The 13,517-nt window shown below is 33.8% G+C and overlaps 1 pseudogene; it reads right to left on the minus strand.

The window, feature by feature from the left end:
* Positions 1–2,121: 2,121 nt before the first annotated feature.
* On the minus strand, positions 2,122–2,222 carry LOC129506850 (U6 spliceosomal RNA; annotated as a pseudogene).
* Between the last annotated feature and the right edge of the window lie 11,295 nt (positions 2,223–13,517).

Below are 13,517 nucleotides of genomic sequence, written 5' to 3' on the forward strand. Positions count from 1 at the left end.
CTTTTAATTTAGCTTGTGTTAATGCTTTAAAAATTATTATGCAAATTCATTTCTATGTACATATAAATTTATAGAGATTTATGCTAAAAATTTTAATCTTTCTTAATTATCTGCATTTAAATGTCTGTATAACATATTTCCTATTTATAGTCAGTTTATATGAAAACAACAGCTGCCCTAGAAAAATAATTGCTGGGAAAGAACCAGAGTATAACTAAGCAACCATGGGCATTTCCTGGTGAAATAAATCTATTTGATTGAAAGCAACTCTGAATGTTGAAATGGGAATAGGAAAACATCTATGAGCATGTTGCTCCTCCTTCAAGAGCAACTGGGTTTCAGACTTAATTAGATAACTATATTCTCTATCTGTGTTTTTATTACTTGTAAGCTACTAGGCTTCCATAATTCTCACAGTGCACATAGAGAGAACTGACAATATTAATATAGAAACAAGAGAGACTGAACATAAAATGTATCTATAGAATAGCTTGATCAATCAATAAGAATATTAAATAATTATTTAACCAATTTTAACTTCATTAAAACCCAAACATTCTTCCTATATTTCATGGACTTTAAATCTGTCTTTGTAGGCCAGTTATTTGAAACTTAGTGAATTATAAAGAGATGTGTCCTGTTAATGTTTCTTAATGGGATTTAGCCTAATAGTGGGATTGTGCATAATACAATTTTAATACATCTCTGTAATAAATTGGTCAATAGTAGGATGAGTACTGCTGCTAGAACTAAAACATTTCTGTGTTGAATCTTACTTTCACTTCTTAATGCATTTGTCTCAAAATTGAATATTTTAAAATTGTTTATTAGATGGTCTTGTAAAATACATATGATTAAAAAAATTTCAAATGATAAGTAGTGAAAAGCAAGTCCCTTCCACTCTGGATCTTTTGCCCTGATCTTCTATTAACAGGTTTTAGTATCCTTCAAAATATTTTCTCTTCCTATCCTTTTTCCTTTGTAGCACAAAGTAGACGATTAATATTTGAATATACAAATACATATGTGCATATGCATATATATCCATCTACACATGATATTACAAAATTCAGAGGTGTTAATGTATTCTGTTCTGGACCTTATTTTTGCTTTTGTTTTTTGCGTGGTTATGTATGTTTGTTCTATCTTAAAGATGCCTCTAGTATAGATGGATGCACTTTCACTGTATAAGAGCTCCCAAGTGTTCCATAATTATGATGTTGTTTAATCAGACCCAATTATCAGGCATTTAGATAGTTTCTAATTTTTCATTGTTATGGATAAAGTTGCCACGTGTCTCTTTTTCATGTATCTTGGGGACATTTTTGTGTGCACATCTGTCGAGCAGAATCCCAAAAGTGAAGTTACTGGCTTAAAAGGTCTGTGCATTTTAAATTTTGATAGAAACTGACAACTTGTTCTCAAATCACTGACAGTTTTAAAACATGACTATATTTTATTCCATTCCAAAATTCAAAATGTTACCCATAATCCCTCCCCCAATTTACTTGAAATAAACATAGAATATCTGGGTTTTTTTCAAAGTCTGTTGTTCAAATGGTTACTAGATATGTCCCTTTTCTCCTGTGTACCCCTGTCCTCAAAGAAACATAATCTAAAAAAAAAAAAAAAATAAACTGAGTAAAAATAGCATGTCTGTCAGGCAAGCACAGCTTCAACACATAAGCCCCAGGCCCCATTCCAATCAGATTGTCATACTTTATTTCACTGCTCTAAAGGTGATGAACCAAGTCACAATCCTGCCAAAAATGATTTTGAGTGTTTATTTATCTACAACCTTGTCACCACTGCCTTTTCTCAAATGTGTTAGTATTTGCCAATGTGTCATATAAAATAAAGGTGTCTCATTGTTATTTTAGCTGGCATTTATTTCATTTTAAAAGTGATTGGGTGTCTCCCTCATTTCATTAAAACTTGGGATTTTTAAAAAGATTGTATTTATTTATTCATGAGAGACACCGAAAGAGAGAGAGGCAAAGACCTAGGCAGAGGGAGAAGCAGTTTCCCTGCAAGGAGCCCATGCAGGACTCAATCCTGGATCCCAAGATCAGGACCTGAGCCAAAGACAGACTCTCAACCACTGAGCCATCCAGGTGTCCCAAAACTTGGGATTATTTCATAAACTTATCTATCATTCTTCAGGAGCTATGCTAATTTTCTCATTATTGAACCAACATTGTTGTATGACTTCTGAAGTAAGCACCCTAAGCCAATTGATTTGTTAGGCAAGTTTTATATTTAAAAGGTCATAGGAAAGGTTCTAAGGGGATGGCTGAAGTGTCCCTGTGGACAAATGAAAAGAAATAGTAAATTACTAGAGTGGCAACATGTTTTAATGAGAAGAGCCAAACACAGGAAATGTTCATTGAACATACACAATATAGTGAATAAAGTATGGTTCAGACCTTGAAGAAGGGAAAAAATAGAAAAAAAATTCCTTGAACTGATGCAAAGAGTTAGACCCTATGCCAGCTGATTTTTCTGCCTAGATATTTTTAACAGAGGAGTCACTGCTGCAGCTTTACAAAGGAGGAAATGGAGGCTTAGAAATATTACCTAGTTAATGATGAAGGGAGAATTAAACCCAAAGTCTGTCTCTTTCCATACCTGAGAATTTTTTTTCACAATACTGTACTCATTTTTATCAATATGCAATTCTGATAGGAGTCAGAAAAGTAAGTTTACTAATAATTACAACTATGAAGATTGATAGAACTCCAACAGGGAACAGAAAGGTAGAGAGAGAGGGAGGAACAGAGACAGAGCTGTCTTTTGCATTGTGCATGTGGGAAATGGTGAATAAGCTCCTCCTACACAATGAGTAAACAAAGGTCATTAACTTTGAATCAAACACCTTGGCTTCAAGAACTGTTTTCCCATCTTCTGACTTCTTTTTTGCCAGACTTCAACATCTGCATCTCTTACTCATTCCCAACAATTCCAGTACATGTGTTCTTCAAATAGTTCTAGGTCATACAATAGTTTATATTCTCCCTGAATCCCAGTTAATTGTAAGTGATTTAATGTGACAGGAGATAGAACATTGTATTGGCATACTGTTGCTAAACTTAATTACTCACCAGATCCAACCCTAATCAATTAACTACAGAATTAGACAACATAAATTCTAGATTATCTTCTATGAGAAAGGTTGCTACTCTTGACTTCTCAATTAACAACTCTACTCCTTTCATTTACTATGCAGAGCCATAGCCAGTAAATCTATGTTAATTTATAACAATCATGCTTTATATTTATATACCAATTGCTGTTTTCAAAGCACTTCCATATCTACTAATTCAGTTCAACTTCATCATTCAATAACTCATAATTCAAAGCAGGTAACACTTTTGCAACTTTTCAAGTCATTAAAATGAGACTTGAAGAGGTCAATGGCTCATCCAATATGACATGCTCAGGAGATTTTAGGTATCAGACATGCCATATAGTCCTGGAAGGTCAAAGATGTATTTTTCTGAAAACTTCTAAATATAACACATGAAGAAGCCACGACTTAGAAAACTTGAACAATTTGTCTAAAGTCACATACCTAAGTAGATACTTGCAGAACTGGGAACTGCAAGCAGTTTTAGGCTCCTGGCTGAGTGCAACACTCAAACTCCTAACAATTAGAAATAATACAAAAGTCAACATTTTAGGGGAATTACTGTTTTAACATTGTCTACCTGTCTTGCCCTTGTGATACCTAAATTTTTGTGGTTGTAGCTACAAAATCTCTCTCTCTCTCTCTCTCTCTCTGACTATCATAAATAAATAAATTAAAAAAAAAGATTTAAAAAAACCTTAAAAAAAAGAAATTAAAAAAAAAGAAGAGTAGAATATTACTAGTAACAGTAATATTAATGATAATAAAAGTAACAAAATTATTTTTAAATTCCTCCTGTATACAGGAGAGTGCTAAGTGATTTACACATATTATGAAACTCTATAATCACAAAATAGTCATAAAACACTAATCCCGCTTTAAAATTGAAAAAATAAAATAAGGCCCACTGTTTTTTTTTTTTAAGATTTTATTTATTTACTTGAGAGACATAGATATGAGAGAAAGAGCATGCGGGGAGGAGCAAAAGGAGAGGGAGAAGCAGACTCCCCATGAAGCAGGTTGCCAAACACGCAGGGCTGGACATAGGACTCAATCCCTGGACCCCAGGATCCTACCTGAGCTGAAGACAGATGCCTAACCAACTGAGCCACCCAGGAGCCCCATGCCCAGGATTTTTAATCATGCTATTCAAAGTTTTATAACTTATATGTAAGGAAGCTTAGCCGTGAACCAAACCAAATGATTTTACAGCTCTTGAACAAACTTTCAACCATGTATATATACATCAAAGAACAGATACACAGCAATACCATGATTTATCATCAGATTTATTTTGTTTGACTCATACATTCTACTTCACACTTTTCTAAATATGTAATATTCTTGATTCTGCATTTTAGAATTTGTCATGATCTGGCTAAAGATTAAAGGAAATGAAAAGACAACCTACTGAATAGGACAAGATAATTTGTAAATGATATATCTGATGAGGGGTTAATATCTAAAATGTATAGAGAATTTATACAACTCAACACTAAAACAACAAATAATCTGATTAAAAATGAGCAGAGGACCTGAATGGACATTTTCCAAAGAAGAAATAAGAACACATGAAAAGATGTTCTACATCACTCATGACCAGGGAAATGAAAATCAAAACCACAATGACACAGCACCCCACATCTGTCAGAATGGCTAGTATCAATAACAAATGTTGGTGAAGGCGTGGGAAAAAAGGACCCTCATGCATTGTTGATGGGAATGTAAGTTTGTGCAGCCACCATGGAAATCAGTATGCAGTTTCCTCAAAAAATTAAAAATAGAAATACCTTATAATCTAATAATTCCACTACTGGGTATTTACCCAAAGAAAAAAAGAAAACACTAATCTGAAAAGATCTATGCACCCTTATGTTTATTGTAGCATTATTTGTAATAGCTAAGATGTGGAAGCAACCTATGTGTCCATCAATAGATAAATGGATAAGGAAAATGTAGTATATACATACAATGAAACATTACTCAGTCATAAAAAAGAATGAGATCTTGACATTTGCAGCAACACAAATGGGCCTTCAAGGCCTTATGCTAAATGAAATAGGTTAAACACTTAATTACTTTAGCCAATAGCGTGTTTGAAATATGGCATAGTGAAAGCACTTGTGCAACTGAGTTTGCCGATACATGTGCCTTTGTGCCATCACCAGATGTGCCTGTGCTAGCCTGCTGGCCACAGGAAAAAGATAAGAGACTTATGGGGGACAGTAGAAATAATACATAATATAAGAAGACTTGTGGAGGACAGTGAAAATAATAAATACAAGTGAAAAAGACAAATATAAAATTTCATTTGCATATTGAAACAAAAAAATGAGCATACAAACAAAAAAAGACTCATATATACAGAGAACTAGTGATTGCCAGAGGAGAGGATGTTAGGGGGTTGAGGAGAATGTGTGAAGGATAGTGGGAAGTACAGGCTTCCAGTTATGGAATGAATAAGTCATGGAAATGAAAGGTACATAGTAGGGTATGTATTCAATGTTATTGTAATAGTGTTGTTTGGTGACAGATGGTGGCTTCACTGAGGTAAGCACAACATGATGCATAGAGCTTTCAAATCACTGTTGTACACCCAAAATTAATGTAGTGTTGTGTGTCAACCATAGTTCAATAAAAAAAAAATGTCTTGGAAGTCAGAGTCCCTTAAATAGCAATGATTTATGGATTATTTATAAGCACTAGGTCTTATTATTTCAAATCTCCAACCATGTTATATAATTATGAGCATGCAAATTTTATAAGCTAGCAAACCAAAGCCTATAATTTTATAACAATCAGTGGCCAAACTAGAATCCAAACCTTGTTCTTTCTTTCAAAGTCATCATTTCCCACTATTCTCCACCATCCCTCTTGCATCAATAACCTAGTCATAATAAAACTGTTGGCAATTGATACATATTTGGTAATGGAACTTTGCTTCTATCTGATTTTGCTGAAACTGAAGGTTCCTTTTTGTGTGATTACATTTTCTTAAGCATAAATCAGAGGAGGTTGTGGAAAAAGCCTTTCCTCCTTCCATGATTTTTAATTCATGTTAATGAAAAATCCTACTGAGTAAATGCAAATTATATTTAATTATATATTTAGAGATTTACTTATTTTGAAAATAAATTATGCAACATTAAGACTCTCTAATTAATGTGCGGACATATGGCCATCATATGCTCAGCAGCCTAAGCTTGATATTATAGAAATGATTAATGAACATATTTTGTAGGCTTAAGGAAGACAGGAAGTAAGCTCTTACTAAATACTTGTTAAATAAGGAGTTAAAAAATTCATATGCACTCAATTATGCATTCAGTGTTAAAACTAATTAACATTCCTGCCATTATCTCACCATCATTTAAAGAAAAAATCACATTCTACAAGCATCTCAAATTCTTTTCTGAGGTGATTTTTTTCTTCTTTCTTTAGGAGATTATTAACAGAAAATGACCAGGAAAGTCCAACTCTTTGGGTCTCTTTCAGTATGTGGAAGTAAGTGCATTATGAAGAAAAGAAACAGATGGAAATAATGTAAGATGTAACTTGTATGTATCATTTTATTTAATATTTATAACAATTCAGCAAAGTAGCTTTTATTATAATAAATTAACATTCCATTAAGTTAAGCCTTAGAAATGTAATAACTTGTCATATATCAAAGTAATGGCAGAGTAGGCTAGAAACCCAGAGACATCTGATTTTGGGGACAGTACTCTACCCTCTAGTTTAAACTCCTTACTGTTTACTTACCAATTGTTATATTATTTTCTCTTTTAACATAAAGTAGATATGTCTGTTAACCATGTCCACAATATGCTGTATAACAAATCACTCCAAAACTCAGTGGCTTAAAGGAACAATCATTTATCTCTGAAGATCTGCAGAGTACCTGGGGTCAGCTGCTGTGACCTAAGCTTTTCTATGGTGACTGTGCTCCACAAGTCTCTTATCTTCTTCCTGGAACCAGGAGGCTAGCACAGGCATGTCTGGTGATGACACAGAGGCACGAGTGTGGCAAACTCAATTGCACAAGTGCTTTAGTATGCTCTATTTCTAACATCCTATTGGCTAAAGCAAACCACATGGTACTACCAAGAGATGACATATATACTGCAGACACAGTTGAGAACATTATAAAATGACTTATAAAATGGCATAGATATGGATAAAAGAAGAATCATGATCAGGAATGCAATTTCCACAGAAAGGACAAACATTTCTACGTCAATAGTATAGTTCTTAAACTGGATTATAACTCAATAACACCAAGGAAGTTTCCTAAAAGTAAAAGTTTGGGCCACCTCTAGAGCTTAAATTCCTTTGTTCTGGGTTTAAGCACCAAAATTAGTATTTCAATAAATACCTTAAATACCTTAGAGGTTCTAAAGAAGGAGACCTATACTTTGAAAAATATGCTTCTATGTAGTGTTTTTTTTCTTCCTAATATGTAGCCCCTTGACAATTCTCACAGAAATGTTTTATTAAACATACCAACCCCCAGCCCATTCAGCTTAAAATGTCATGTCTGTGACTCAGCAATAAGAAACTCCGCTTTCTGCCCTAGCTCGAGAAATCCCATGCTTAAAATATTTTAAGAATAAATTTATTATTAACTATTTAATGATATTTTGATATTCTACCAAATGTAATTTGTATGTGATATGATCAACACCAAAAGAATTATCAAGTACAATCCTACTTTGGAGTTTGCAGGACAAGATGAGGAGAAAAGACACATGTATGAAGTAATCTCTTGACAAACAGATTTCCCTTTTGTCTTTGCTCTAAAGCCTTCCTTATATAAAAATTGAGCACTCTGTTATCTTGATATGAAAAACAATAGCTAGAAAAAGTAGAATTTGATAATAAAACAGTTGGTGCTCAAATCTCTTCAAAATTATTTTTGAAGGGGGTGTCTGGGTGGCTCAGTGGTTGAGTGTCTGCCTTTGGCTCAGGTCACGATCCCGGGGTCCTGGGATCGAGTCTCACTCACATCAGGCTCCATGTAGGGAGCCTGTGTCTCCTTCTGCCTATATCTCTGCCTCTCTCTGTGTGTCTCTCATGAATAAATAATTTTTTTATTTATTCTAAAAAAATTATTTTGAAGCTGTCTTGACATGCTCTTTTTTTTTTCAACATGCTCTTTTAATTCTATGACTTAATGGGGGACTCTATGAGATGCTAATATCTCTTTAATGCTTTGCATCCATTAGAATTTCCTACAAAGAGAGGCTGATATATTTTACATATGTCTGTGTGTGTGTGTATAGTTTTGTTGTTTTTTTTTCTTTAACAAAGACTTCTTTGACAAGAAGTCAGGTAGAATGGTAGTGTACTGATGAATACTGAGGCTGAAGCAGTCCCAGAAATGATAAAGTAGATGAAACTATGTTGTCTTGAAAGTCTCTTCTAAGTGGTCAAAATTGAACATCTTAATCTGTCTTGAAACGAAATAGGTGAATTAAATCTTCTATTTTTAAAATGTTTTGTCTATTTGGCATTGTATCTCCTGCATTTCCCTTTTTCTGAAAGCTGTTCCTATCATATTTGTTACGTAGAAATTTGTAACTATTATATCTTCATTGTCAATTGTGACATGCCCTTTAGAATTATAAAATATCCTTGTTTTCCTCATTAAGTGCCTTTTATTACTGACCTAACTTGTCTAATATTAAGATTTCAACCCCCGCTTTATATTTTTGTTTGCATGTTTCTGCTAAACAATTTTTTACACTTTTGTCTGAAAAAATAGGCCAAAAAAAATGTCCTTCTTGTCTCGTATACTCTTCTCTGTTATTCATCCTTTTCATTGACTTTAAGCTATTTTACAACTCAATAATTAAAAATAAACAACCAACTGAATTCTTGTACATAGAAAAATTTAGTGAGATGTGATTATTGTCTTTCAGATACCGAACAGTTTTGCATCTACATAAAAATCCGCTTCAATATTCAAGATTGCCTATGTCTGTATTTTTTTTTTTGAAATCTACATTGAAGGGATTATATCTTCCTGGTTCTCTCTTCATTAATAAGTTAAATAAAACATTTGATATATGTTTATTCTATATGCATATAAGTACATATTACAAAAACAATTTGTCTTATTCACTTTCATTTTTAAGCTTTCTTAATTATGTTGTTTCAATTTTGCCTTTTTGATATAATCTTTATTTGGGTTTTGCTTTTTAATCCAGTCTGTCTTTTCTTTTGCATTTACATTTTCATTTTTAATGTAAATTATAGATGTTATCTTTGTTGAATTACATATATATACTGTATATTATTTCTATTTAAACATATTCGTTAATATATTACAAGGTCTTTTGCTTTGTTGTCATTTTCTAAAGATTTCCCATTTTCCTCTTGTTTGGTTGGAGTTTATTTCCTCAAGAATGGCTTATATGAATAATAGATTTTGAGAAGAAGAAATACAGCAGTCCTTAAGCATACTAAAAGATCTTCAGCTTCATTTATTTTTAGAAAATCGCTTAGTCACATTGAGAAACCATTATTTTGCCTATCATGTTTGCAAAAATCTAACTTTGACAACAAACTCCAGAAAGTATAAAAAAATTGGTTCTTTATATATTGTTAATATGAGTTCAAAATAATGAAATGCATAAAAGGCAATTTGTGAATACCTATTAAATAAAATTACAAATGACTTTAACGTTTGACCTAGCAATCCTATCTCTAGAATTTATCTTTAAAAAATACCCACATATGTCTACCATATGTACAAATTATATTCTGTAGCATTACATTTAATAACAAAATACTAGGCACAAAACAAATGCCCACCAATAGAGGACTAGTTAAATAAACCAAGGGCATTTGGGCATATAATACTATGGTCATCTTAAAAAATGAAGAATATTTCTACACCAATATGGGAGGAAAAAAATCCCAAAGCTCTTATGTTAGATTGTCAAGTAAAAAAAAAGGAAATTATAGTATGGAGTATACAACATGCTGCTACCTTTTATAAAAGTTAAGTTATAAAACTAATATATACTCATATTTACTTATATCTATTTAAGGATACTTTGGAAGGATATCCAAGGAAAAAAGTGGTTACTTATAGGGGCTGAGAGAAGCATTAATGGGCAGGACATAAGTGATAGAATACCTATCAGTAACTGTCTTACTTTAGTCAGAAGTTATATTTAAATATATATCTATATAAAATAGATTTATTTATTTATGACATATTAGTTAATATGTATATACACACTACATAATATAAATAACATATAATATATTATATATATGCATATATATATACATACATATATGTGTGTATGCATACACACACACGCACACACACACAAACACCGACATACAATACTATCCGGATGGGAACATGAATCATCTACTGGTGCAAAGGCTAATCAAAATGTATTCTGGCCATAAACAACCCATATGACTACACTAGGGAGTATAAATAATAGCCCAGTTTTGAATTTTGAACCCTGTAAATATATTACCTTCTAAAACAGCATATTTTTTTTTAAGTTTAAATACAACTAAAAGAAAAACACAATCTGGTGTCCTAAATTCTCACAGAGTACATACAATACAGTGAATGCTTTTACACTTTCAGAAATCACATAGGCTCAGGTATGAAAATATAATAATTATATTCTTCAATAATGTTCTCAGTATAAACAATAATCTAGATTTTCTAGGGCATAATTTCTAAAAAAATATATATTTAAGATCTACTCCTCTTATAAGACAGCCCACAAAAACTTCCAAAATCTAATATATTTGTAAATACTATATATTATATCCTTACACCCAATAAGAGCTGAGAGCATCTCGAAGGCTTTTAAGAATTATGGCACTAAAGAAACCAAAAAAGCTGTTTGAGATGTCTCCTTAATAAATTATAAAACCATTGAATTCTTTATTTTTTATCACACTTTCCATTAAAAACTATCTTTGATGTTCTTTGCTAACTTTTCTAGTTAACCTTACATAATCAGGAATATACAGTCAAATTGACACTGATCATGACTGGTAGCAAGGATGTCCATCATTTTTCCCAATAACTGTACTCCTGAATGTTTGTGTGGTTTTCAAATTCAAAAAAAAATTCAGTCATTTTAAATTTAAATTTTAGGGGACACCTGGGTGGCTCAGCGGTAGAGCGGCTGCCTTCAGCTCAGGGCATGATCCTCGGATCTGGAATCGAGTCCCACACTGGGCTCCTTACAGGGAGCCTCCTTCTCCCTCTGCCTATGTCTCTGCCTCTCTCTCTCTCTGTCTCTCATGAATAAATAAATAAAACTTTTTAAAAAATTTAAATTTTAGGGGATCCCTGGGTGGCGCAGCGGTTTGGCGCCTGCCTTTGGCCCAGGGCGCGATCCTGGAGACCCGGGATGGAATCCCACGTCGGGCTCCCGGTGCATGGAGCCTGCTTCTCCCTCTGCCTGTGTCTCTGCCTCTCTCTCTCTCTGTGCTATCATAAATAAATAAATAAAAATTTAAAAAAAAAAAAAATTTAAATTTTAGGAAAGAGCTTGCTAGATAAAAACTGCCTAAATGGCACGGTCTAAAAATATCCATTCTACAGTTGCTCTGCTACCTCAACTTCATTTTCAAAATAGGTCATGAATAAAAAATTAAACAATTGATAATTAAATAAGAAAATTCTAGAATTAAAGATAATATAACACAGCAGAAAATGCTTGGAGTTTTGGTTCTAGACATACTTGGTTCTTAATCCTGCATCTTCTACTTAAAAGCTGCATAAAGGGATCCCTGGGTGGCGCAGCGGTTTGGCGCCTGCCTTTGGCCCAGGGCATGATCCTGGAGACCCGGGATCGAGTCCCACGTCGGGCTCCCGGTACATGGAGCCTGCTTCTCCCTCTGCCTGTGTCTCTGCCTCTCTCTCTCTCTCTCTCTCTCTGTAACTATCATAAAAATTAAAATTAAAATTTAAAAAAAGCTGCATAAAAATGAACAATTAGCTTTCCTGACTTTCAATTTTCTAATCCATATATATGTGTATATGCACCTTGCATAGCTACTGTCAGAATTACATAAAATATGTGTCGATGGCTTAACACAGTGAGTATCATGAAAATTGATTTAGTTTTCTTCCTCCCTGTCCAGAAATGTAAGCAAGAGTGAGTTATTTCTTATTAATTCAAGATTCAGTCACAAAATGTATACCAAGTTGTTACGTCAGTGTACTAGCGGAAGTAAAATCAGCTTGAATATAAAGGGGAAATTTTTCACAATGAAATGATGACTTTAGGCTTACATTTTTCTATAGATAGAGAGCAAGCTGGCTAAGTTTCTCAGCTACAAACATGGAATAGTTCTAGAAGGGGAAGCATATCTCATAGAGCAGAACTAACAGCTCCAGAGAACCACACAAGGAGTAAAGTGGGTTCCTAATAAATATACATTCCCTACCCTGGGACAGTAAGATTTGAGGCATGTGCTTTTGCTATCCCTTTTTGGTTTTGTTTGTTTTCTGTTTGTTTTTTTTAAATTATTTATTTATTCATGAGAGACAGAGAGAGAGAGAGAGACAGAGAGAGAGAGAGAAGCAGAGACACAGGCAGAGGGAGAAGCAGGCTCCAGGCAGGGAGCCTTAAGTGGGACTCAATCCCAGGTCTCCAGGATCAGGCCCTGGGCTGAAGGCAGTGCTAAACCACTGAGCAACCTGGGCTGCCCCTGCTATCCCTTTTTGGATGAGAATATCTATTGAGTTATTCTATCACTATTTCCCAATAGATTTTTTATTTGTTGGAATAGATAACTATCTTTTTAGACCACAAATCTCTGCATTTGAAAACAAACAAATAAGCAGACACCTGTAAAGCCAGCTCTGAGGAGACTCATTCACACATAGACAAGATTTAGCCATTGTTATTTATTTTCTCTTTTTCTTTTCAAATATTTTATTTATCTATTTATGAGAGACAAAGGGAGAGAGGCAGACACAGGCAGAGGGAGAAGCAGGCTCCATGCAAGGAACCCTACGTGGGTCTCGATGTGGGACTCGACTCCGGGACCCCAGGATCATGCCCCAAGCTGAAGACAGATGCTCAACAGCTAGGCGAAGATAGGCATCCTGATATCTTTTTTCTTTTCTTAAAAAAAGGTAATTTCTTTATTGAGGAATCTACCCTCAATGTGGGTCTCAAACTGAGGACACTAAGAATAAGAGTTGCATGATCTACCAACTGAGCCAGCCAGGTGTCCCAACATTGGTATCTCATACTTTCAGCTTGAACTTTATGCTATAATGGGATGAATTCTGGTGTCTTGAAAGAAGGCATTAATTATTTTACATTTCTGGAGAAATGTGAATATTTTGAGACCAGAGAGCAGACTGTGGTAGATTAAAGTTAGCCCA

This window comes from Nyctereutes procyonoides, unplaced genomic scaffold, assembly GCF_905146905.1.
Source record: "Nyctereutes procyonoides isolate TBG_1078 unplaced genomic scaffold, NYPRO_anot_genome, whole genome shotgun sequence".
NCBI classification, from domain to species: Eukaryota; Metazoa; Chordata; class Mammalia; order Carnivora; family Canidae; genus Nyctereutes; species Nyctereutes procyonoides.